At 48.5% G+C, this 25,154-nt stretch overlaps 1 long non-coding RNA gene across 1 annotated transcript in view; it reads left to right on the top strand.

Annotated features, from left to right (window-relative positions):
* LOC129737486 (uncharacterized) overlaps positions 1–24,933 on the top strand; it is a 45,802-nt gene extending 20,869 nt beyond the window's left edge. The window contains exon 3 of the long non-coding RNA XR_008735395.1: positions 24,768–24,933. This is a non-coding gene — a long non-coding RNA (uncharacterized LOC129737486). The remainder of the gene's footprint in view (positions 1–24,767) is intronic.
* The last annotated feature ends 221 nt before the right edge of the window (positions 24,934–25,154 follow it).

The raw sequence follows: 25,154 nt of genomic DNA, 5'->3' as shown, positions 1-25,154 counted from the left end.
TAGGCATGTGGAGATCTTAAGAGCATTGCACTGATTGAATGTGTTCGTTTCTAACAGGAGGGCAAAGTTAGGCCTGTATTTGAGTGCTCTTACGAATGTGCAGCTCTGCAAGTGGCATAATGCAGAAGAGATTCCTTAAGGGCAGGTCATTTTGCTTCCTCCCCAAGCTCCTTCTGTGACATGGCTGTACTAGGGAAGGCAGGGCAGCTTCTGTGGATATGAATATTCTGTCTTTAGGGGCTTCACAGAAACGTCTTCTGAGGCTCAAGTTACAATCTCAGTCTGATCAAAAGGGATGGGGAAGAGTGTATCTCACCAATACCTACACCCTAAAGTTTAAAGCATTAGCAGACAGGAGCACCGCTTCTCCAGCCTCTCTCTCCCTTTGCTTCCCTGGCTGCAGATAACAAGCGCTCTGATTCCAGTTTGACAGCCTGATTCCTGGAAACCTGAGGCAGACAGCAAACTGCTCTTCCAATGTGCTGTAGAAAAAAGAAAGGTGGGTGGGAGGGAGGAGGAGAGCTATTTCCTGCAGTGAAAGTCGATCTTTTTCAACTTAAAAATAGGAGGAAAACAAATTCCTGTGGGACCTGCTATAAAAGGGTTTGACAGTTGCCTACTCTCCGCTCCACCTCCCAGAGCTCCCCATTTCTCTGATGCCTTGGTAAGAGCGCTCTTGAACACAAATGCAGATCTGTCGACTACAGCCCGGGTCAGCTGCAGGGGAGTGTAATGCACTGTGACAGGTAGCAAAGCCCAGGATTAACTGTTCTTTGTGTGAAGCTACCATGCAACCAGGTTTTCCTGGGCCTTTTTTCCATGCTGGAAACTTTGTCCAGAGCGTTATAAAGGTGCTCATGATTTCTGAGCAGTTTTGCAGGCTGTGTCAAGCCAGGAGCCCCACAGGAGAGATCACACAAATAGTGGCCAGGGTCCCCATCTGTGCTGGCGTCTCCCCGTGGTGGTCCTCTAAGCTGTAAGCCACAGCCTGTGTGCATGACACTAGGAGGAGGGGCAGCTGTGGGCACAGCTTGATCAGGCTTGATTGCCTCATAGCCACAGCCTTCGCCCTGCTCATCCCTGCTGCTGGGCTTCTGCTCTCCTCTCTCTTCCCACCCACCCTCCTTTTTCTGCATCACCCCCTGATTCCAGTGCTGAGTGACAGTGCTGTAGACCCCAACAGAGCAGCCTGCCTCTCTGCCAGATTGCTCTCTCCCTTTTAAGTCCTGCTCCCTCCTTTGGTTCACTTTCTCACTTCCCTGCTCCGCTCTCCCTTCCACGTGCTCCCTCTTCCAATGCTCTGCATTGACAGGGTACGGCTGAAGGCAGCTGGAGAGGCAGGTTTTTTTGAAGCTCCTGTTTCTCTCTAGGGAAGAGAAAATAAAGCTTCAGGAGGCAGAAGAGATAGCCAGAAAGACTGTTTAAGCAACGAGCCAACAACACTGGCAATGGCAGCCCCAGCAAGAACGTTGCTGCCTGCATTTCTGCCCTGGAGGTGCTGTAGAACCTGATGTGGCCTGGCCCCATGACAGACATTGATCAGGGCTGTGCCACCCTCTGACTATCTCCCACCATCAGCTGATGTTGCTATCCTGAGTCACTTCAGCTCTTGGCTACAGTCACTGCTGAGAAAGGGAAGGGCTCCGACAGGAGTGATTCACCATGCCTCGCCAGCCTTCTTTAATCTGCTTCCAGTCGGATCACCTCGGGGCTGGAGTGCTTGCTGGAGCAGAGCAGCTCCAGTGCTTTCCCATGGCCTCGCTGCAGAGCTGCTGTCCTCCTCACTGACCTCCTTTAGACCTCCCAGGTTTGCGCTGTTAACGATTCACTGCATTCTTATGATTCTTCCCTCCTGAGCCAGTAATAAACCACTTCTGGTGCGGATCTAGGGGCTGTGCTGTCGATAGGGGTTCAGAGCTTGGCTGGAGCAGAACCACACATCTCTAAGTTAGGAACCATGCTCAGACCTCATGTCAGCTTGGGGATCACTGTGCTCTGGAGCCAGATAAGCCATTAAAGCCACCCCACCGGGGCCAATCAACAAGACTAGGTACTTTTCCAAAAGCAAAGGGGTTTTAGCCTAAGGGTGCAGGCCAGCTTCGGCTCTGAGTAACCACATTATGCCTCACTGTGCTTGAAATGAGCCTTGAGGTAATGAATGCATTGTACTTTGTGTGTCCAGCAGGCAGAGTCAGTTACCACAGCTCAGCTGACAAGCAGTAATTCATTAAGCCTCTGTAACTCAACCACTGCAATCATCTTTCCAGTCTTAACAGGGCCAAATATATTCTCACTGTGATGTCACAAGAGTACAAAATTCCTCTTAAAAAAAAATTGTCTATTGTTGCTTAGCCCTGATAAAGGTTCAGCTCTTTGTCATCTATCCAGGCCAGCAACCTGTTTTTCCAAAGGCTGGTTCCACCTGCATAGCCCAGAGTTGTACCTACTTAAAGAAAACAGGTGACTTAAATGAACGCAAACCTCTCTCCTGTACAGACATGTGATCAAATGCAAGTAAATTAACGTTGCTCAACAAGTAATTGCCCTTCAGCTGAAGCAATATCACCATTGTGTACATGCTTGTAACTTGCCCAGCTCCTTCACTTCACTTACACAATGTGATAGATAGCCTTAGTAAGAAACTGATGCCTGCTGAACTAATCTAAACCAGCAAAGGCTCCTGAGCCTCTGCTTGGACAGTCACTGCTGGACAGTTTGATGTTTATTTGTACGGCAGCTTCTTTCCTCCTCTGTATCCAAAAAAGTCAGTTTAATTCTCCTCTTGCAGACTGGGTAAATATAATCATCTGGCTTTGCCCTGGCATGGCCAAGAGCATGCACTTTAACCAGCTCTTTCTCATCCCAAGAAACAGCCCTTTCTGTGTGTACACACACACACATATATATACACACCCCCCTTAGCCTCAGCTTTGTATACCAGTTGAATTAACCAACCAGTGGCTTTCAAACTAACTGTAATTAAAGCTGCTGTGAATTTACATGTAGAATGACCTATGTGGACGTGTTGCAAGAAACCCTGCAGAAGGCAAGCAATCCATATCTTTGATGGAGGAAGCATGCATGCTTTATGGTAGGCTGTGATCCAACTGCATGGAAGGCTTTATAGAAAAATGTGTTGGTTTCGTTGGATTTTTTTTTCTTTTTTCTTTTCTTTTTTAGCTGGCGTGGAAGAAAAGAGAGGATAGTTTCCAACAGGGAGGATAAAACAGTACAAATTAAATCCATTCTCTGGCTAGTGTAACAATTGCAATTTCCTGCTATTCCTTGGATGCTGTACAGCCCAAGAGGGAGATATTTCAAGACCGGTGTGTCAGGGATAGAAACACATGCATCTGGTTATTTTTAATGGCAGCTCTGTCCCTAATTTTCCGTGCTGGCCTTGATGAAATGCCAGCTCTGTTTCATTAACCTTTTGTCAGTATGGCAAAGAATAAAAGGTGGCTCACAACATTAGCACCTAAGATAAAGCTCCTTTTCCCAACAAGCTATTGGAGGTCCTTAGCTATACCAGGCAGAGTTTTGGGTAGAGAAGGGAAAGAAGAAGGAAAAAAAAACACCTCTGTGGAGGTTTCTGTAACAGACCCTATACAAATCTCATATCTGCAGTCTTCATTACTGTCTGAAATGTGTGTTAGAACCAAGTTTCAATCAAGGTAACCATTTTCCTCTACAAGCCAAGACAAATATTTGGTTTATTTTCAGACCATTAGGAATAGTCTCTCAGAACAGCCCTGCTTCCCTTGCTTCATATGGGCTGCTTAGAAAAGAAAAGAAAAAGCACAATTTCACAACCATGGCAGCTGTGAGCTGCACATGGGTTAGACCCCGACAAACAAAATTTTCACTGTGCCTTAGAAGAGCTTTCTCAGGGCCCGAGACTTAATCCACCACCACAGCCGGAGGATTACTGTGCCAGTGGTAGAGCTGGGCAAAAGACAGGATTTTTGTTCTGTGAGAAATGTGGTGGGTTGAGGATGGGGAGGGGGAGAGAACACAAAGTCGAATTTCTTCCAAAGCTCTGGTTTTCAGGGGAGTCAGCCCTAATGAAGCAGCACAATGAGCTCCAGCCCCCTCCTCCCTCCATCTCCTGCTTTGCAGCTATGACCAGTTCCTACCAACCACAGTCACTGTCACGGTTGCTACCTCCTCCCTCAGCTTTTTACAGAAACATAATCCATCACTGTGAACCCTGCTTGTGAGACAGCAGCCTGAACAATGCATTCGGTCTGGCTGGTGGCTGCTAGTTATGGGAAGACTCTTGGTTATGCTGTGGCTGTTCCGAAGCTTGGCACAACTCTTGTGCAGCCAGAAGGCTGCTTCCAGAGCCCCGGGTTCCAAGTGATGAAAGGCAGAGCTGTTTGCTCTCTGGACTGCAGCCTCAGGAGATTTGGATTTAGCTTATCATATGAGATCAAGATCACTGCTCCTAAAATGCCAGCGGTGAGCTGTGCAGCAAGAAGTAACGAGGAGGGGGACACCTTGCCTAAAATTCAGGTTATGCTAGTAAATGTCAGATATTTGCACAGAAGAAAGTCTTGGGGCTGGGAGGTTTGCTGAGGGGTGGCCTTTCTCTGAAAGCATCTCAGTTCTCTGCCAGGTCCCTGTCATCTTGTACCGTGGACTTCAAGGCCTCCTGCCGAGGGATGGCTCACCCAAGGCAGTGCTAGGCTGGCCAGGGGGCTGCCACAGCATCGCCTGACTGGGAGCACTGGCTTATGCTGCAGGCTGGTCCCAGTGAAGCAGGAGGGACACAGGCAGAGCCATGCCAGATACAGCATCTTCCCTGAAGGCCTGTAGTCACCAGTAGCTCTGTGGAGCAACACCACCTTGCTGGTGTGGTTGAGGAAGATGAGGGATGGATGTTGCTGGTGCTGCCGTACAGGGGGACCTTAATCTGGGGGAAGAGTTTACCCTATGTAACCACAGGAGAGAGAAAAGGAGGCGGACAAGTGAGTGAGGGCAGAGATCTCCAAAGCCTTTGCTGGTCAGGGTGAGCAGGGCTGCAAGCTTGGCACAGTCCCAAGCCAGACTCGCTGCATGAAGCAGAGCTCTGCCAGGCTTCTCATTGCTGAGGGCCTGCTCATTAGGACAGGCATCCAGCTGGCCAGAAGAAGGGCTTTTCTTTTCAGGTGTAGCGCTTGCAACTCTGCCATCGCAGGCAATGGAGCCCCGTCTGCTCCGGGCACTTACAGCACAGCTCAGGACAGCACAGCCCCTTTGGCACAGGGCTCTGCTTTGGTACTTCCCCGGTGCTGCCAGGGCTGTGACACTGCAGCACACGTGTCTGCCAGGCCACCAGCTCTAAGCCACTTGCAGAGAGCATCCCAGGGACGAGTGCAGCAGTGAGCAGCCGTAGGCTGCTTTCACAGCTAGACAGAGAGCTTGTTAGAAATAAGCCAAGCATTCTTGCAAAGGAGGCAATCCAAGGCAGGGGAAAGTGAATTACATTAAGAACTAAGACCAGAGATGCTGGAAATACTGATTCTGCCCTAGCTTTGGCTTCTGGCATGTTTCACATCTAAACACTCCCACCCTAACAGCAAAAAGCAGCGGGGCTCTGCTGCATGCCCAGGTCAGGGTAGACCCAAGTGTGGTCACCTCCAGAAGGGGCCCTGGGCTGCCCAGTATTTTGCATAGAAATAAGTAACCAGCCTGGTATCTGGTATGCCAGGGCTGGGAGGGAACCTGGTGAAATCCTTGGACTCCCACCTGCTTGCACCTTAGCTCAGTGCATCCAGTTCTTGTGATTTATCTTGTTACAGTGAAATGGGGACAAGTGCAGAGATGGGTACTGATGTATTAGAAAATCCACCAAGTAAAAGCAATTGGCTGAAAGCCTGCTTTCTTGCAAACCATAACTTTTCTTTTCCGCAGCATTTAGCATATTCAAAGCAATGCCAGCATGCAAAAGCCAGGAACTAGAGGCCTGTAATTTGCCTTTGCCGTCTCTGGGTTACTGGCGTTGAGTGAACGTTTCATAAGTTTCATTATGGTCTCAAACTGCAAGCCAGGTTCTCCAAGACATCCGCTGCGAGCAGGGCTTTGGGCAAAGAGAAAAAGAGAGAAGCTCTTGTTCATACAGCCTGGGCCGGGTCTTGGGTTGAGGTTTAAGGAACCTGGGCCGTTTGGGTGGGACCCACTGAAGCTGACAGGCTGTGTGTGGTTTGGATTCAAATCTTGGCAAAACTGAGCTCTGGCCTTGAAGAGCATGCCTTGCTCCATGAGCCTGGAGGACCCTTCCTGCAGCAGCACCAAGCAGTACAGGGAAGGGACAGGTGCTAAAAGCAGCAGCTCCGAGGATTAGTCAGTGAGGAAAAGCCATGGCTGTTGTTCCGAGCTCTTCTTTCCTTGTGCTGCTGCACTGGTTGCAGGTCTCAGCTCAGGTAGTCATCCACAGAGATGTGGCGTTCCTTCCCAGCCCCTAGAGAGGGAATAATTTCCTTCTACTCATTGTACACCAAGGCAGCAGCTTGGGCTTCTCATGGGATGGGATTCAGTTGCAAGGGTGGACCATGGCCTTACCTTGCAGCAAAATCCCAAAGCTGCAGCAACAGGGTCTCATCAGTACTGGCATGTTAGGGCAGGCAGAAACTTAGCAGTAAATGTAGAATTATACAAACCATGGCAAGTTCCCACCAGAGCATTCTTCAAGGCTGAAATGACCAGCTGCAAAAAGCATCCATCTAGTAAGGGATGCACATGTGAAGATGTGCGCATCGTTTTGGCTTTGGATAGGCTGGAGGGATGTTTTTCTCGTAGCCTGAGAGTAACAAAGAGGATTAATCTCTCAAAAAAAGCCTGGGGCACTATGTTGAAGTGGGTTTTCATCAGTTTTGTGCTATTGTGTGCGTATCTCGGGTTTACTAATGGTTCAAATGAAAAGTAATCAGGAGAAGTGCTTGGAGAAGGAGATTTTCCTGTATTTATTTTGGATGTATGTCCAGTGGAAAAATATCTTCCTAAGCATTTTGCTTGGCGATGTGGCCTGTTTCATTTGGAGAACAATTGATGGCGATGATGAGTGGTGTTAGATGTGATCACTGTTCGACAGCTTTTTGACTTGCCTGCAAGTCAAAGCAGCAGATTCCACGCGACTGCACATGTGTGCCGAGGAGAGGGTGGGGAGGCAGGGACCACAGACAAGCTGCTTGACATGTTCAATCAGGTCTTCGCCAAACTCTTTACCAGGCAGAACGCAGCTTGTTAACGCATCGCCCTTTTTTGCAGCAGTGTCTTGCTGTGCTAACCCTGAGCTGGTGCTTGACTGTGCGCTCTGCAGTTTGGTGAGATACTAGTGGACTAACACTGCCCTCATGTTGTGGGTATAATGCAGAGGTGGGTTGAACCTGTTAGTGGAGATTTTGCCAGTAGCTCTGGGCATGGTGTATTACATGTTTACAGGAGCAAACTGCTCCCACTGACTTTCTGTGTCCCAAATACAATGGGATTTATCCTCAGCTGATGCTGTCCTCCCACCATATTCACCCCTTCCCAGGAGAGCTGCACCAGCTGTAGCCCATCCCTCCCCTCCCCCAGGTCCCGAATGGATGAAGGGAGTGATATGCACAAAGCCATCCTGTCCCTTAGTTCCCTCACTGCCCATTGGCAACTCAGCAGAGGGGCCGTGAGGGAGGTTAAATCAGTGAACACCATTTGCCTGCCTTAATTTCTGAAAAAGGAACAGCCATCTGCCACGTTCGTGCCCTCCCTTGCTGAGGGCTTCTCCAAGCGGTGGCCTCTGGTCTCAGTGGCACAAGGGCTAAATCCAAAGCAACTTTGCTGAAGTCTTCAGAATTGCTCCCAGGGTAACTGAGAGCAGAGCAGGGGCCCCGAGAGAGTTTCCTAAGCTTCACAGCCATAGCCGCAAGACAAATAAAATGAGATTAACCAATTACAATTAAAATGAGAGCGAACTGCTTTTGACAGTAATTTTGAATTTCCCCTAAAACCGCTTCCAGCTGTGACCTCTGACTTGTGCAGCGTTTGCCTGAGATCTGCCTCTGGTTGTTTGTTAGAACTGGTGCTTGCAAGGATATTCAGTCCTGTCTTAACAAGAGGTTTCCTAGGAAGAAAAAAAAAAAGAAAAAAAGCAGCAAATAACGGAAGAGGAACTAACACGGGGTATCCCTGCAGTGAGGCCCAGACATGAGAGCCCTTCTAGCAAGCAGACAAAAACAGCCAGGCAATTTCCAGTGAATTAAGCAGAGCAGTGCTTGCACCAAATTCCCCCAGCCCCGTACTGGTGTGTTGTATTCTGCAACTGTGAATCCCGTCCTGGGAATACCCTAATTCATGTTGGGGTAGAACAGATCTCTAGTCCCACAAAGAAGTTCGCTGTGGGCAGATCTTGCCCTTGCTTCAAAAAGAGAGCAAGACTGTCTACAAGATTGGAATTATTATCATCATTATCTAGAGATTTCAAAAGGTTTGTTATGCAGGCAGTGCCACACAACCAGCTCTCATCTTAAAAGCATCCAATCCTTTCAGACAACTTAATTCCTTAAAATGAGTAGGTGGGTTTGACTCATTCTTTAGCCTGTGCTACTATCCACTAGCAGAATTTCTCCAGGTGCTGTTCAAAAATCAAGCCTTGAGGACAAGAATTTGGAGGACTACTGAGGAAGGAATAATATAACTGGGTGTGGGTTTTCACCCAAGTATTACCAGCAGCCTGCAGTCTCCTCTTCGCCAATATGCTGCTGCTGCTGCTTCCCATCAGGAGACTGGAACTTCCCTTTGGACAGCATCAGAGAAGAGCAGCACTTCCAGCAAATCCTCTTCTCATTTCAAAACAACTGCACCAACAGCACTCACAGCATTCAAGGCTGAGCTTTTTGGGCAAAGGTGTCTTCCATTTAATAAGAGATTAGGTGTTGCAAAAGGAGGAGTTGAGAGTAGGGTGTTAGGTGCCTGCAGATTTCTGCATGGGCTGATAAGTGAGTAGTCTCCATTGCCTGCATCATCTGTGTGTCTGCAGACACGTTCGGTGGCCACGAGCCATCTATATGCCGCATCTCTGCCATCCCAGCATTTCCACATTCAGTCTGGGAGGAGGCTGTGCCTTGCACAGGAGTACATGGGGACATGAGGTGACACACTTGAACTTTCCCCATCTCCACACAGTGCAGCAGGATTGATTTCCCATGCTGCAAGGAGACGCGGCTGTGAGAACAGTGACTTGAGCCCATGATTAGGAGTGCAAAAAATGTATATATAAAGTTGCTATTTTTATTCTTCAGGCACAGAAGGTGAGAGGAAGAATAGACAGATAAAGGTGCATCCTCTCAAGGCTGCATTACTTGAGTCAGACGGTGTATTAAATTATTTCTACTGTGATCTGCCAGCTTTGAAAGCCTTCCAGGTGCTCTAGCACTCTATTGCTGAGGTCAGTACTCTAGTCACCTTTCTTTGTAATTTCTTTTGACATTAGTGCTTTTTAAGAAATGTGTTATTCTTTAGAGACGAGATCTGAAAGTAATTTTGAAGACAGAAATGCTGTTTGTTACCTGCACACCAGTTATATTCATTTAATTTAGAATGAAGCAACTGGTATTCAGTGCTGTCACACCTGGGTGACTTTCAAAACAGTTTTGTGTAAACAACTGTCTGCCCACACTCAACACAGGTCTAGTATCTTTGCATCTCATTATCTTAAAGGTCTTTTCCAGCCTAAATGATTCTATGATTCTATGATCTGCCAACACCATTGTTTGTTTTGTAAAGTACCTGAGTTTGCATCTGAATAGCTAGTCTGTTCTTAAAAACTTCCCATGATGGGCATTTCGCATTTCCCTAGGTAGCCCCTCCCTGAGTTTTCCATTTATTTGGCTTTTCCTACAGTCCTGTCTAAAACTTCCTTGCTATAAACTAAGCTGCTTTCTTCTTGCCCTTCCCAAGGTTCTGGAGGACAGTTGCAAATATCAGAAAATCATTATCGTGTTCCCCTCATTCTTCTGTCTTCTAGACTAAACAAATTCACTTCCTTCCACCTCGCCTTACAGGTCATGTTTTCAAAACCTCTTTATCATTCATTTTATTCTCTTTGCACATATTCCTGTCAGTCTGTTATCTTCCTTAAAATGTACTAACCCAAACTGAGTGGATGGAGTCTCTCACTACAGGGCAAATCTTTTCTGAACCTTTATCAACTTCACGACATCCTGTTTGGAGTTGTAGCCTATGCAGCCAGTCAAAGCATTCCCAAAGTTATTTACATTTTCAGCTATGTCATCTTTGGTGATATTCAGGCCAAATCTTAGGGCACCAGTAGATGTGCTCTTTGTCTTCGATTCAGAGTGCCTCCACTGAGTTGCAGTACGGGGTAGTGCAGGTGCTGCTGGTTTAGTTTTCACAAAGCAGATCAGCAGGGTTGAAACCAAAAACAAACACACATGTGTCTTAGTCCCTCTCTCTGCCCGAGTTCTCCCATTTGCGGAAAAAAATAAAAGAGGGGAGAAAAACATGTCCTGGATATACTAAACAGACCCATACCTGCCTCATAAGGTCTTACAGCCCTTCAAAATATTTGCTTAATCTCCCAGTATCTTGGCACGGTACATAGGTATTAGCGCTCCCAGGTGTTTTTATCCATTGATCTCAAAATATTCTCCTCCTTGTTTTAAACACGGGGAGACCGAAGTGTTTGGAGGCTCGGTTTTCATAGGCAACAATGATCCCCTGCTCCATTTAAAGTCAGTGGAAAATGTAGGTTGCAAGCCAGCTGGAGGACTGGGCTTTAAGTGACATGCTGAGGTCCCCTCGAAAGCTAATGCCACAGCCAGGAGTTAGAGCCCAGGTTTCCTGAGTCTGTCTAGAGTTCAATGAGCAGAACCAGGCTGTCTTGCACTCAGTCATATAAACACACCTAGCACAGTCGTATGGTCAAACCCGTGCTGTAACTTCCCAAGTAAAACCTCCTCAGTCATGGCAGGCATCATGGCATTCTGGAGAAGAGCTGGGTTCATCACAACTGCTCACTAACTAGAAATCTCATTGCAAGTTGCATAGCTGAAAAGCCTGTTAAAGAAAACAAATAGCACCTGCACTGAGCCCTGCCATACTCCAGCAGTAAAAGATATTAATAGTTTCCAGCTCTGTATTTTGCATGTTGGCTTGCCAAAGCTCACCTGCTCTGGGTGAAATGGGAGGCTGCTCAGTGTTGGTCACTGAACAAAAGGCTGGTCTGTAAAAGACAAATCTGGGGGAATTTTTTAAATTCCAAAAATAGACAAGGGGAAAAAATGTGCCAGCAAGATGGATCTCATTTCATTTCCCAAATCCCTCTGGTCTCCAGAGTTCATTCTTTGCTCTTAATGTTTCATGCTATGGCTTATTTTAGTCTCCTTAGTGGAAAGTTTAAAACGTTTACTTAAAGGCAAAGCTTCAGCTGGCATAAGCTGTCACAGCTCCCTTGGCTTCAGTTGCCTTCAGCAGAAGAGCTGCCCTTTAGCATTTAAATTGCTTATTAGAAAGTGGAAAACTGTGTTGCTTGAAATCATCTGCAAAGACTAAGGAGAAAGGAATATAAAGGAAGGGGCCACGGTATGGATTTCAGCTGAGAAACAGTCTTTCCACAGGGACAGGTGCAAATACGGAGCACTCCGGGCATGCACTACTCTTCAAATCTCTCCTCAGATCCCCCTCCAAAGCAGCTGCTGGTGTCCCCCCAGCAGCCCTGAGGGGCTGGTGGTGCCCTGGCTGGCTGGGCAGAAGGAATGGAGGCTGAAAGCATCTCTTGAGGGACAGTACAGGCTGCTGGGCACCAGTAGTCTGGAGCCATGTTAAGTGGCCATGCCCAAATGGTGCTTCTTTGTGCCAGGGAGATGTGTCCAGAAGCACCAAGGGGGTTCTAATAAATGTTTTCCAAACTGTTGATTAATTGGTGGGAGCTCTGCCTTGGAATTCATGAACCCATTTGCTACAGCCCTTGCACCAGCCTGGAAAGCTGCTGTTCTAGCCGAATGGCCAGGAGAATCTTCCTCTTACACCTGGCAAGTGCCAGTGCCCCATCCTGGAGCCATTCCAGGCTCCATCCTCACTGGCCTGTTTTGCAGCAACACAGTACTGCCATCACTCTGTAGCTCCCTCCTCATATCCATGCCCTGTCTCCTGCCTTGCTTGTGTGAGAAACATCACGTTAGGCCACGGCAGAGCTGTTCAGGCATAGAGGCCTCTTCCAAAAGCATCAGTGGTCCCTCATGAGTGAGTCCCTCTTGCTCTTGGCTTCCACATCAGACCCAGCCCACTCAGGCTGCGGACCTCCTGCTCCAGCACAGCTCAGCTCCCCGATCCTGCATTGTCCGTCCCTGCTCTAGCACAGCCCTGGTGATTGTGCAGAGGTAAAACAATACTGATGCAGCTGCCGTTCAGCTCAGTGCTTTTACAGGGAGCATCTGCAAGCTCTTCTTTTTGTTCAGCACATCCTAAAAGAAAAACAAAAAATCTGCAGAGGTGCAATATGCTTTCCTTTACTGTCAAGTTTAACAAACAGCCATGTGAGCTTCCACCACTTCATGATGCAGGGTTCCTGCACTGGTCCCTCTGTCTTGTGTGTCCTGACTTAAATTGAACCAGCCTCACTGATTCTCCAGTAAATCACGTCAGCAGGGCATTTCCAGATCAACTCCAGCCTGACTAAGACCAGAAGAGATTGCCAAAGCCCAAAGGATGGGAACAGTCATTTTGCCAGCACCCTGGCTGGACTTGTGTCTCCGTAAGAATGTGTACACTTCCCTTTGCTTTTGCAATGGCACCAGCATGTTGACGAACTGCTATTTATCCCTTAATTACTCCCATGACTCACATTAAAGTAACAATTTTCCATAGAAACAAACACAAGCAGAGCTGACAGCACTCAGACTGCTTTTATTCTGAAATGCTTTCTGTACTTTGGGTTCTAAGGGTGGCAACTCTGGAGGCTGCTCCATGTTCCTGGTGCTGAGGTTTGCCCGAGTTAAGAGGAATGAGACTCACTGGGCACTCGCTTGCTCTGGGATGGGGAGGAAGGGTTACAGCCACTGGGCTACAACCTGAGTGGGGCTGAGGACCCCACAGCATGCTGTAATTTCAGGGGAGATGGACACTACGCATAGCTCAGGACAGGGTAGTTTCTGTCCATGGTGGTTCCTGGGTGTTCTTAGGACATGCTCATCTGCTAACGTTCTTGCCAGGACATTCCCTCTGTTTGATTTACCCATGGACACCTCAACCTGGGCTGCTGCTCTGTGTTTTTACTTGTCTTAAGAGGCTCAATCAGGGAGAGCAGCATGAGTGCCATCCCTGGATCTTATCTGGGAATATTCATCCTGTTCTGTTTGTCGGATCAATTACAGGTGCTGCAGTTGGGTGGAATCATCCTTGGCTGAGTCAGTTGTTTAAAATAACTAACAAAATAATTAGCTGGCAGATCTCATCTACATCCTTTGGGCCAACCTGGCATCAGTTCTTATGTGGGGTCCTCATGGACTTCAAATCCTCTGAAGCTCTTTCAGTGTTCTTGACCCTTGGATGCTCAAGAAGGGTCTTTTTCTTTTACAAACCTGACTGCTTTGCCTTGGCACTAGATTTGTCAAAAATCAATCTAGTTTTGTTCATCTGTAGAGCCAAGAGAAACAGGGCAGAGCCAAAGCTGTTTGTCTGATTGCTCTACTTGCAGCTGCCATTATTTATAGCAATTAGATGTCCCTGGTAATGGTGTCCCAGTGCCTCCCCATCCAGGGCAGGAGCCCACCCCAGGGCAGGAGCAGGGGTTTCTCGTTCCTCAGAGCTGTATGTCTACCCTAAAATGACCCAACCAAGGGAGCTCTTCCCAGGGCTTTGCCACAGACAGTGCACCCGTGGCAAAGTGTGTGTATCCACATAGGAGGCTATGGGCCAGCCCCCCCGTAGCCTAAGAGGAGGGAAAACAGCCACGCACTCTTCCCGAGGCAGAGAGTTGTAACGTCCAACGCAGATGTAGATACAGGCGTGCACAGAGCCTTCTGCCAGGAAACGGGGCCCCTTTACAAAACCTGCTGCACAGCCATGTAGAACAGACTGTTCCTGCTCCAAACTGAGTCCTAGCGTCACCGAAACAGCAGAAGCAAGCAGGTGGGTGGGAGAGAGGAGGGCTGTGGATGCACAGGGTGATGAGAGCAGTGGCACTGTAGCAGCACCCAGGGCCAGGAGGTCGCCAGAGGCTCCTGCTTTGCTTTGCTCTGGATTTTGCTTCACGGCGTGCTGGAGCTGAGGGAGCAGAACCCTGGGAAGCTTGAGTGAGGCTGCCTTCACGCAGGCAGCGTGATGCTTTTGCCACTACCTGTTTTAGGAGATTGTACGATTTGATGTAGAGTCTGTTAGAGTTGGCTGGTAACTTGCTTACACTTTGTGCAGATGAAGTTGCCTCCATGTTATACTTCTGGGCTCCCCACGCACACCCCCTTTAACTTCACAAAGTGCAGGTTTTAAAAAATAATAATTTAAAAATGCAACGTTGGCTGTTCAGGCTTCCCAGGAAATGCCTACAGGTACTGGCTGTGCAGGAAACATCTAAAAAGGGGGGGGTGGGGGGTGGGCAGGCAAAGCCTAGCAGACCTGGATTCTTCAAGACCATGGGCAGCTTCTTCCTCTCTACCTCTTCACTAGCTCTTCAGGGCTGCTGGCTGTCTCTTCATTTTGCTTGCCAGGCCCCACACATTACAAATGTGTTTCATGAGGGCTTGTGAGCCTCCCACCATGCCAGAGCCCCACCAAGTCTCTTCTCCTCTGAAGAAGAGACTTGTAAGGGCTCAGTAGCCATGACTGAAGCCAGATCTTCAAATGGGGCCAGCACTCAATGAACCACTGGGCTTTTCTGAAAGTCTGGCTCTGAGGAGAACCGTTCTTTTCTTTTTTGTTTTTTTTTTGTTCCCCTGCACATTGGAGTTGAACTAAGACTAAATCTGTAATATAAACATTAGACTGAACAGGCTGAACATCTCTTCCCTAGAGGACTTCTTTCTTTGTCTGCTGCCTTCATCTGTGCTGAGGTTCTGATAACAAATGTGTGCCTCATGGAACCATCTCCTGCAGGACTGATGGAGCCCTGTTCCATGGGGATTTTCAACCCAGGCTGCAGAAAGGTCTGGGAAGGAGAGAGCTGGAAACAAGCCTTTCCTGGCAGAGAAAGAGATTAGAGCAATTAAACAGTTCTTCCAGCAAGCAGGGCTGTATTTAGGCAGTGCAAGCCCCTACTTTGTGCCTAAACACCTGAAATGACCAGGCATGAGGCCAAGATTTTCAACTTTCCCTTAAACAAGCGTGTTTTTGACCCAGTCAGGGAGACAGAATAAAGTGTATCAGCTCACCAAATGCCAGGAGAGCTACCTGCATGAGCAGGGAGCGGGACTTGTCCCTGTCCTCTTCCTACAGTCCCTTTTGAAGCACCTTTGAATGATGGCAACTGAGAGGCACCCACCGGGGAGGGACCAGGGCAGGAGCAGGAAAGGTGCCAGGTAGGGCCATGGTGTCCATCACCTCCTCTCTGTCCCACACAGGACTCCCGTTAGCCATGGGGCAGCCCCTGTGTGACTGACCACAGCAGTGTCATGAAGGCTGTTCCCATGGGCGCAGGGATCCATGCAGGTACAGCAGGATCAGCGCAGCGAGAAAGAACAGAGAGAAACAAAGGAACTAAAAAATGTCTCCCCACGGTGTCCCCTGTGAAAACGCTCACAATTCCTGTGTCCTGCCACAGGGTTATTGCCTGGACTTGCCTCACACATTTGCCAGCAGCAGATTCTGCTTTCAACGGTGACTTTAAAATATTTAGTGGGTTTTGAAGCGAGAAGGCAAAGAGAGAGACAGCTCCCTTGTTCCTTCTCCAGGTTTAACAGAGGGCTTAATTTGAGATGTGAAGCACAAATCAGGGCACCTTCACCCTTCCACTTGAACTGGACTGCTTGGCCTCAACAGTCAGACTGCAGCCTCCCTTCTACCAGGAGGTGGCTCTGCCCAAAACCCTTCTCCTCTCAGGATGCAGAAACATCGCCTAACATCTACCTGAGTTTTCTTTTCCTTAGAGGTTGGTGTAGGGTGACACCAGTGAGTGGCTTGTGTTTTCACAGGTAGGGGCTCCAATCTTGTTCCAGAAAAAGCGCTTAATTGCTTCTTGCTTCTCCTGAATCAGGGACATCTCTTGAGACCAGCAGCTTCAAAGACACATCCCCCTCACTCTATCAAAACAACATTTAGAACTAGTTTGAATTTCTTCCAGCTGGCCTCATGTTCCAGAGATCACTATCAGCACCCGGGAGGAAAGAATTAGCAAGAAAAACAAGCATCTCTTTAAACTTCAGAAAGAAAAAGAAAATGCAAAGGAAAAGGCCATGTAAAAAGCATCGATGTAGCCCAGTGATGTCCAAACAACGTGCTCTTTTCCTAGGGTTGTTTGAGGTAGAAAGGAGCCTCATGGTTGGATTTTCTTGTGTCAGCTGGAGACTTTGAACACTAATGGCAGGGTTTTACCAAAGCCAGATGCATTTGCACAGGTACTGCCTCTATGAGCTCCCTCCCGATCACTGGAAATGAGCACCTAACACGAGGATCAGCGCAGGCTGGAGCATGTGCCTGTGGAAGCAGGGAGGCACCGGAGCAGACACGCCGATGCACATCGAGTTTTCAAACGCATGTGCTTGGCTCTTCATGACAAAATCCTTTCGTGCCCCCACAAGGGACTTCTTGTGACTCTCTCTTCCCTCAGAAAAGCATCACAGTTGCCGACTTTTCCCTTTTACCAGGAGATCAAGCGGTTGGGCTCAGGGTAAGCAGTGGGAAAGCCTGGAAGAGGCAGCTCCCTTAGCAGCAGAGAGCTTCCCACAGCCAAGGCTCTCCCCAGAGCTCAGCCAGGCAGTTTTGTTGTGGTTATGGCTGAGCCGCCTCCTCTTGTGTAGCTGTCCTGCACCCCAGCCCAAGCCCTGCAGCTATCCTCAGCATCTTTCCTTTGGTGCACAGACTGACTTGCTGACATGTGAACAACTGCTTTTAAAGAACAGATACCCTCCATTTCAAAGAGCAAAGTCCCTCAGGCAGCTGGGGGAAACTGGCAAAGGACACCGACTGAATTTGTTTTTGCTTTGCACTCCCTGTGGTTCTTCACACGAAGAAGCCAGTGGCATGAGATGGGGCTTGGGGACCAGAAGTTGGTGCCTTTGCATGTTAGAAACCATTTCCGTTAGCAAGCCTTACCAGCACTCTTTCTGTATTTGTGACCCCCACAGTGCTATTTTTCTGCCTTTCCCAATACTTTCTCTTCTTCCCTATTCAGTCTGCTGATGGGCCCAGCCTCTTAGCTGGCTCTCTTCAAAGGAGGGCAGTAAGTTATGCCATCATTTCTCCTACTGCTCTTTTCTCCAGCAAATTTCCATTATGATCAGAAAAAAGCCTAGCAACCATCACCTCTGCTCTTTGATGACCTTTGGTTTGTTATCAAGCTATCATTCATAATTTGTCTTCACTTGCTCTATCTAAGTAAGGAGATGGATAGATACATAGATATAAGGATGAAGGAGGGGGGAAGAAATTTGTGGTGATTACTGGCCCAAGTGGAATTGGAAGGGGTGGGAAATTCCATCGAGTTGCACCAGTTGACACCTTCCAAGGTACTGACTTTCTCTGACAGTGAAACATTTCCCACTACCAGAACTCAATTTATTGTCTGCTTGGGTTTAGTGTGCAGTTAAAGGAAAATTCACAAGACACAATTAAAGCAAAAGTTACAGATTGATGTTTCAGCTTCCAAGAGTCAAAAAAGTGAACTTGAGCATATGTAACTTCAGAGACTAACCTATTCTTCCCCTCTTGCTGAGAAGATTCACATAGCAACAGTGAATAGGGCTTTCTTCAATTTGTTCTATCCTCTGTGTATTTTAGATAACCCTTTTTTTCCCAGAATTTCATTTAGCTACTCATACTACAAACACAAGGACAGATGGTCACCAGATCAAACTTAATCAGCATTCTGTATGCTGGATTTTGAGCTTAGAAATTCATCTGGTTCTAGTAAAGCATAGTCTGAAACCTGCCTGATGTTTAACTTAACCACAGAATTGTATTAAATTTCTAAGCCTCCCCATCCTCACAAGAGATTGAGAAGGAAACCATTGGGCATTTGTAGAAAAGGGTTGATTAGGAGTTTAATTATCAGAGATTAAAATCCGCTCTCTTACTGGTGTCTCACTGGAGAACAGCATTTTTAATGGGGGACTGCAGCCCAGTCTCACCCATTTGTTTCTTCTTGAAATTCACCACAGGGCTAAATCCAGCCCTGGAGTAAGAGGAGGCAGTTTTGTTTACACCCCCTTACACCACACGGAATTCAAGGTCTGGACCTTGGTGGTGCACCCTCAGTCAAGGCAATCTGAACTGCTTTCCCATGGCTTCTTATTCTGCTCCTCGTCAGGCTCCCCCCTTTTCTGCCTCTTGTTGCTGTTCGTTATCAGCCCAGCAGCGCTGCACTCCACGTGAGCGTCCCCATCCCAAGGCCTCGATGTTACAAAGACAGGACAAGCAACCAGCTCCCCCAGGGCTGAGTCTCAGAGGAGAGCTCTCAGGCTTCACCAGCCTTTTGGGCTTCTACATGCCCGTGAGCACACAGGTACATGTGCATCAGAAGCCATAGCAAAGCCTCCTTTGCCTTAAGTGAAGGAAAAGTTGATCCCCTGTCCTTAAATCCTCTGTCCTTCAAGCTGGTGCGGTGATCTTTTCACTGTCTTCAAAAACACTCAGCTATTTTATCCCTTGTGCCACAGTCTGTTAGAGATGTGTATACCACTGCATTTTTTTACTTTGCTGCCTTTATTTGCATAACTGTGGCATGGGGCTGACTGGCTAGAAACCAAAAACCACTCCAAATGGCACAGAGGCGACAGCCATCTGTGTCTTTTTCACATTTTGTTTCATTGTTTTAGGATCAAATCCAACCGCTGCAACCTACAGTAACTCTAGACTTTTCAAGGCTCAGAGCTTTCCATATAGCACGGTCTGTGGTTTCACTGTGGAGAAGCAAACCTGGAAAAAAAACTTGTTGGACTGGATCAGAAGTATTTTAGTTAGTGCAGCAGGAGCTGCCAGTGGTGAAAATAGCACTTCTGGAGCATGAATGAACGGAGTGGTGTTTCATTCTGTGCACGTTAGACAATTTAATCCTAACTCGGCATTATGGTCGCGCTGGGCAGTTTGCTCTTGAGATGTATTTCCACTGCCACGTCATAAATATAAATGCTCTTTATGAGGCAGCCATGGATGGAAGGCATCTAGTGGTTGCTAAAGGTTATTCTGATGATGTATATCCAAAGCCCTCCTGTTTGGCATTAATTAGCACAATGTACTATTTTGCAATTTCCCAGCACAGACACGTCCAGATTCCTGCTAGGAATTGGAAGTGGCATCACCCGCCACCCACTCCTCCACCCAGACCAGACAGCATTGATACAATCACTCCCTCACGTGAAGCCGTGTATCCCCCACAACCCCCTGGCAGGGGGCATGCAGGGGCTTGGAGGATGCAGGATTTTTTTGCATTACAAAAGCAAGCCATTTCAAACAGGCCTGAGGCTGGGACTTTCATCGGGGTCTCTCCCATGGGTCCCAAAATCCCAGTGCCATTAGCTGGGGGCAATCAGAAGCTCTTGGTTTGGCATGTGGGCTGGTGTATTCTGATGTCCATGCTGAGGGTTGCTGGTTGTGGGAAGCAGATGCCCACAAGAACTCAGATCCCTAAGGGACTGATGGGAGCTTGTGACCCACACACTGATTTGAACTCTTCATGTCACAGAACTGGGAGGAACTGGTGGAAAACATTCCCTTTTGTGTTTCCCGTTTCTCCAGGCTTGGTTGCTTCAAGCCTACTACTGCTCTTCCTACTGCAATGCTAAGGAAAATGCATAGGAGGTACTATGGGGGCTGGATTCTGCCCTTGCTAAAGGCCAAGAGAGAAGGGGAGACTTCCACTTTTTCTACCTTTTTTATCCCTGTTAGGTGTCTGAAAAGGATTTGCTACCAGCCCCAAGCTGCAGAGATAAATTCTGTACCAATCAAAGTGCCAAAAGGTGAAAATTTGTGTGTTGCAATGATATTGCATGGAACATAACACAGCTAAGCAGATCCTGTAATTAGGGAAGTACAGACTTAGCACTCATATCCTCCTCCTGCTCAGGCATCCCACTGGGGGGGCGGGGGGTGGGGGGGTGGGGGGTAGGTTGCCCTGCTGTTCGTAGCTTCTGAGTTCCCTGCACTGGGCTGAGTGTGCTTTTTCCACTGACTTTGGTGCGCCACTATTTTATGTCCTCAATGCAAAGGCTCTTTTTTGTTTCTTTCTTATTAGCGGTTATATCTTGCCTCATGTAAGGACTGCTGGCCTCTGAGCTCTAATGCTGGGGCTGGTTTCTTCTACATTAGTCTCTTACACAAGAGCCACCCTCTCGAGCAGGCTGTACGGTGTGAGGTAGGTCCTTTCCCGTGACTGATGAAGAGCTGGGACAGTGGGAAGCACTGATGGGGCACAGTTCCAGTCCTGCAGCTGTAACCCATTGCACCCACCGTGGGGGACAGCCACCCGCCTCCTGCAGCATTGAAGCTCCACTGCAGCTCAGCCTTTCCCAGCACCATGGCTTCTGCACGCCCTCCCCAGTGCTAAAATAGGCAGGCTTAGATGCACCAGTTAATTTTCCTTTTTACACCTCCAGCCTTCCTCCAGATAAATTTATTTTCTTAACTCAGAAATACATTTGTTGCGAGTCAGATGCCAACAGCTCCCGGTGCCAAAAAGATGTGCTCCTTCTGCTTGCTCTGTTTTCCTGTGAACTTTATCAGTTTTTGCTTGCTTCTCTATGACCTTTGGAGCCTGTTCAAAGTCATCTGCCTTTTGCTTTGATTTAATTTCAGTCCAGTGCATGTTGCCAGCTGATTTGTTGCCTGTTTTTACACATCACCAGCAAATCACCACCTCTTCATATTGTTTAGACAATCATCAAATCTAGGCTTGCCAGCTCTTTTTGTTAATGGGCTAGGAGGGATTGTTACATCTAGCTGATGTGACCAGAAAGGGACCAGAAAGCTGCTTAATTCCAGCTAACAAATCTTTAAAGCCAAATGTGGGACTTTTATGACCGGAGCAGGGTCTGGCCCATGTTATGGACTCAAGGTCCGCCTGCATGTCTGCTGTACCTCATCTCTCTGCTGATTAGCAGGGCGCTTCAGCTACCACAAGCACTGGCTCCGCTGGGCTGGAAATGAATCCCTCATGTTGTGCCAGAGATTTGGTTTGTGCTGGTTCTGGGATGGAGACAGTTTTTTATTGTAGAGCCAGGTGGGAACTCCTGGGTCCTCTCCTACAGCTGGTCCCAGTTACAGGCAGCCTGGGATCAATGGGAGGTGAAGGAGCCTGGTGGCTTGTAGCTATGGTTGTTCCTGCAATGTCAGCAAGAGCTGTGGTAGACGTGGGAGCCCCAGGTGAGGTGCAGAGTCCACAGGTCATGCTCAGGCTCAGCTCCAGCACCACGTAGCCCACAGAGTGACGCTTCCATGTGGGGAAGGCTCCACATTTTTCAGGTATTCCTCAGGAGAGCTACACTGAGGCCCATTTGTGGTGAAAGGCAGAAGTGCTTTCTCCACAACTTCAGTATGTTCTTCTGCGCACTTGTCTGTGTTGCCTTTACAGCTCCACGTATTGCGCTCGATGGCTCATTTAAGACCAAGATTTCCTTTGTGGTCCAGGAGTAAAATCTATATTTCCCTCAAATACAGAGAATAGTCAGAAGAGGAAGGCATAGTACAGTGGACATCTCCTGCTGCATCATTCAGGACCCGAGGTGTGTACCTATTTCTCGAGGCACAGACTTGCTATACATAGCTTTTAACTATTCTGACCTCATTTTCTCTGTATGGGTCCCCACGTCCCTAAAGAAGATGATTTAAAGAGATAACTGCTTAGTGGTCAGACATAACTGTGACGATTTTACATAGCGCAGTGGGTGTAGCGTTTGCAGAGGTGGCCTGCACATGTCATGGCTTCCCCACAGAGGTTTAATTTTTATTCTTTCTCCTTCTGTTGGTTCCCTTCCCATAAATTACCAGAAGGAAAACATGCCAATGTTCCACATGAGCCAGGGAAAGCCAGTAGCAGCCCTTAAATGAAAAGTAACCTACAATTAAAAAATGTTAGTGTAAACAAACCCAGCCTTTTCAAGCACCCTTCTCCCCCGAGGCACGAGGGGTAACTAACGGGGCTGGCCTGAAAAAGTGGGAGGAGCACATTGACAGGTAGATGCTCAGGTCAGTGCAAAACCTCGTACAGTCAGATCTTGCCCTGCAAACCCCCGTGCCCTTGATTATGATTCCAGCCCCAAAGGAAGCGGGGCAGTTTAGGGCCATAGCCATTCGCGGGATGAGAGCCGGATTCTGCTGTTCTGCATTCAAGGCTTGCAGTAAAGACTGGCACAGGGTTGCGGGTCACATTTGGCAGAGACGTTCCCTCGAAGAGGGCTAAGCTGGGCACCCAGGAGCCCGGAGTGCCTCTCATCCTGCCAATCCACTGCCACAAAAAGGCTCACGGGCTGTGTGAGCCCCAGCGGGGCTGTGGGCTCCAGCCCTGGCTGGTTCTGCGCGGCTCAGCCACCCAAGGGCCGCACAGCCAAGTACCGGGGCAACTTTAATGTTCCTCCAGGCCATCGGAGCAGCCAAACAGGCTGCGGAGGTCAGGGATTAGTCCTGGCTTGGCTTCAGTATGCTCTCTTGAGCACCATCTGAATCTCAAATGCGCCAGGTCTGCAGTTACGTATCTGATCCAGATTAAAGCTCATTTGCTTGCACAGCCTTGCAACAGAGAGCTCGGTTCAAGCTCAGTCACTTAATGTTTGCCAAGTTTTTGCATTTTGCACTGAGATCTAGGCTGCTACCATCACTCACGATGCCAAGTCTGCCCACACATCCTCCTGCCACCCACGGAGTCACGTGCTCCCAAGCAAAGCCCGGTAACGCCACATCTGGGGGTTGCAAAGCGCAGACGGGACAGCCGCTCACACACCCCAGGGACCCGGGCGCAGCCAGCCTGCAGGGTTTACAGCGTGTTGCAGGCACATCTCAAACTTCTCATGAAAGGCCAAGGAAAAAGGCATCACCAGAGAGCCCTGGGGCTGGAAAGCAGCCTGGGACAGCCCATCCCTTGCTGTTCCAGTGCCCACGTGTGGCCAAGCCCTGAATCTTTCCCTCTTTTGCTTTGGTGCATCCAAGTGCAGAGCGAACTCTTTGCAAAGAAAGCAAGTGTCCTCTGCTGGCTGCGAGCAAAAAGCGCATGTGGTGATACCCCGGCCAGGGCCAGCATCGGAGCAGGGAAGAGTTCTGTGGAGTCTGTGACCTCGGTTTGTTTCAAAGTTGGACGATAAACGAAGCGTGAAATGCAGTTACAAGCCGGCTGCTTGCAGCAAGGCGGGGGGGGGGGGGTGTCAGGGTCTCTGCCTTCTGGCTGTGGGGGCAGGGCAGGGTGCAGCCCTTCTCCTCACAGCCCCATTGCTGGGGGGACCCCCAAGTGGGTCCCCCGGTACAGCCCAGGTAAGGCCTGAGGTGGAGGAGGCTGCAAGGGGGGCAGCTGCACAAGGGGGGGCAGGAGATCAGAGGTGCCCAAGGCACAGGAGCAGAGGAACTCTTCACCAGCACGACGCACATTTTGGGCAGTGCCTGCAGAAAGGACGTAAGAGCAGGGGCCAGAATCCAGCATGCATTTCTTCTCTGTGTTTCTGAAACAATCCCTTGGAGATCAACGGGGTTTCACATCTTTCCCCATCTGTTCTTAATCTGTTCTCTTGGCAGATGCCAAACCACCATACCCCATATGGAAAAACACAAAACAAAATACAAAGCCTTGTATCTCCTCTGGTTTTATTCAGAAATGTTCCCCGGAGCCTGGCTCTGTTCATGCCCCAGGCATGTGTGGAGGCCCAGGGACAACCTGCACCGGGGACAGGGATGGACCTGCTGTCACAGGGGTGTCACAGCAAGGCCCAGGGAAGGGGTGGCAGGGTCGCAGGCTGTATCTGATGGAGCAGCTTTGTGTTTGTGCAAAGCCAGGGACTCAGCTGGGTCATTATCTGCTGCTGCTGGCATCCCCCTGCTGCCAAGAAGCCTGTACCCACAGCTGGGTCCTGCCATTCCAGGCACCGCAGACCCTACAGCCAGAGCCAGTCCCGGCCAGGCAGGAGGTGGGCAGGGAGAAGGGAACTGCCTCACTGAAGATAGGGCCAGAAGGAAAACCAGTACCCTGAACCCCCAAAGGCTCCAGTCAACTGGTCAAGCAACCTCTCATCCTGGTGTTTTCTCAGCATTAATCCCTGCAAAATCTGTTGAGGACATGAGCAACAGCATTTTAATGGTACCCATGAATACATTATTCAAGGCTCAGTGACTACAGCACTGTCATTATCAGTGCCTGCACTGAACCATCTCTGACAATCAATAACACAGGATAACTCCCAACATCTAAAATTATTCTATCCTGAACTGTTCCTATCCTCACCCTATCGATCCGAAGGTCTGAGTGTTTGCAACAGCTTGTAAAGTAAATTGACTTTAACTTCCTTCTTTCCAAACACTGAAACTAGCTCTTCTCAGGACGCTGCCATGCAATTTACAGCTCTGTCACCAACTCCTTAATAGTTGCCAGGTTCTTTGAAGTCCTTTGAAAGTGAACACAATAAAAAGATATGAGCCGAGACTGACCACAAGTTTCTTGTCTACAGGTTCCTACGTGCCTTTTTCGGTGTTTTCAGCAAGCTAACGGAAACACATTCCGTATCTTCAAGGCAAGACGGTGAGGTTTTAGAGTTCCCTTGACTAGTAACAACAGAGAATTTTAGAGTTCTACAGCAGCCAAATGCCAGCACATCTCCACATCTCAACTTCACCATCAGCCTCAGGTAAGAGAGGGAAGGGAGAGATTTCCTCTTTGCATACCATTTGCTTAACCAACCTGAAACACAATCCTGCCAGTCTGAAAACAGGTTTGAAACGGCGACAGTTAAACACCCGTGCAATTTGTCTGTTACCCCAAGAGTGAGGTAGTTATGTGAGGTTTGGATGAGGGCTGGGAAAAGATTCAGCAGCTCTGATAGGAGAAGGAAAATGGC

The sequence above is a fragment of the Falco cherrug genome, chromosome 1, assembly GCF_023634085.1.
Source record: "Falco cherrug isolate bFalChe1 chromosome 1, bFalChe1.pri, whole genome shotgun sequence".
Lineage (NCBI taxonomy): Eukaryota > Metazoa > Chordata > Aves > Falconiformes > Falconidae > Falco > Falco cherrug.
This window is presented reverse-complemented; position numbering and strand designations above follow the sequence as displayed.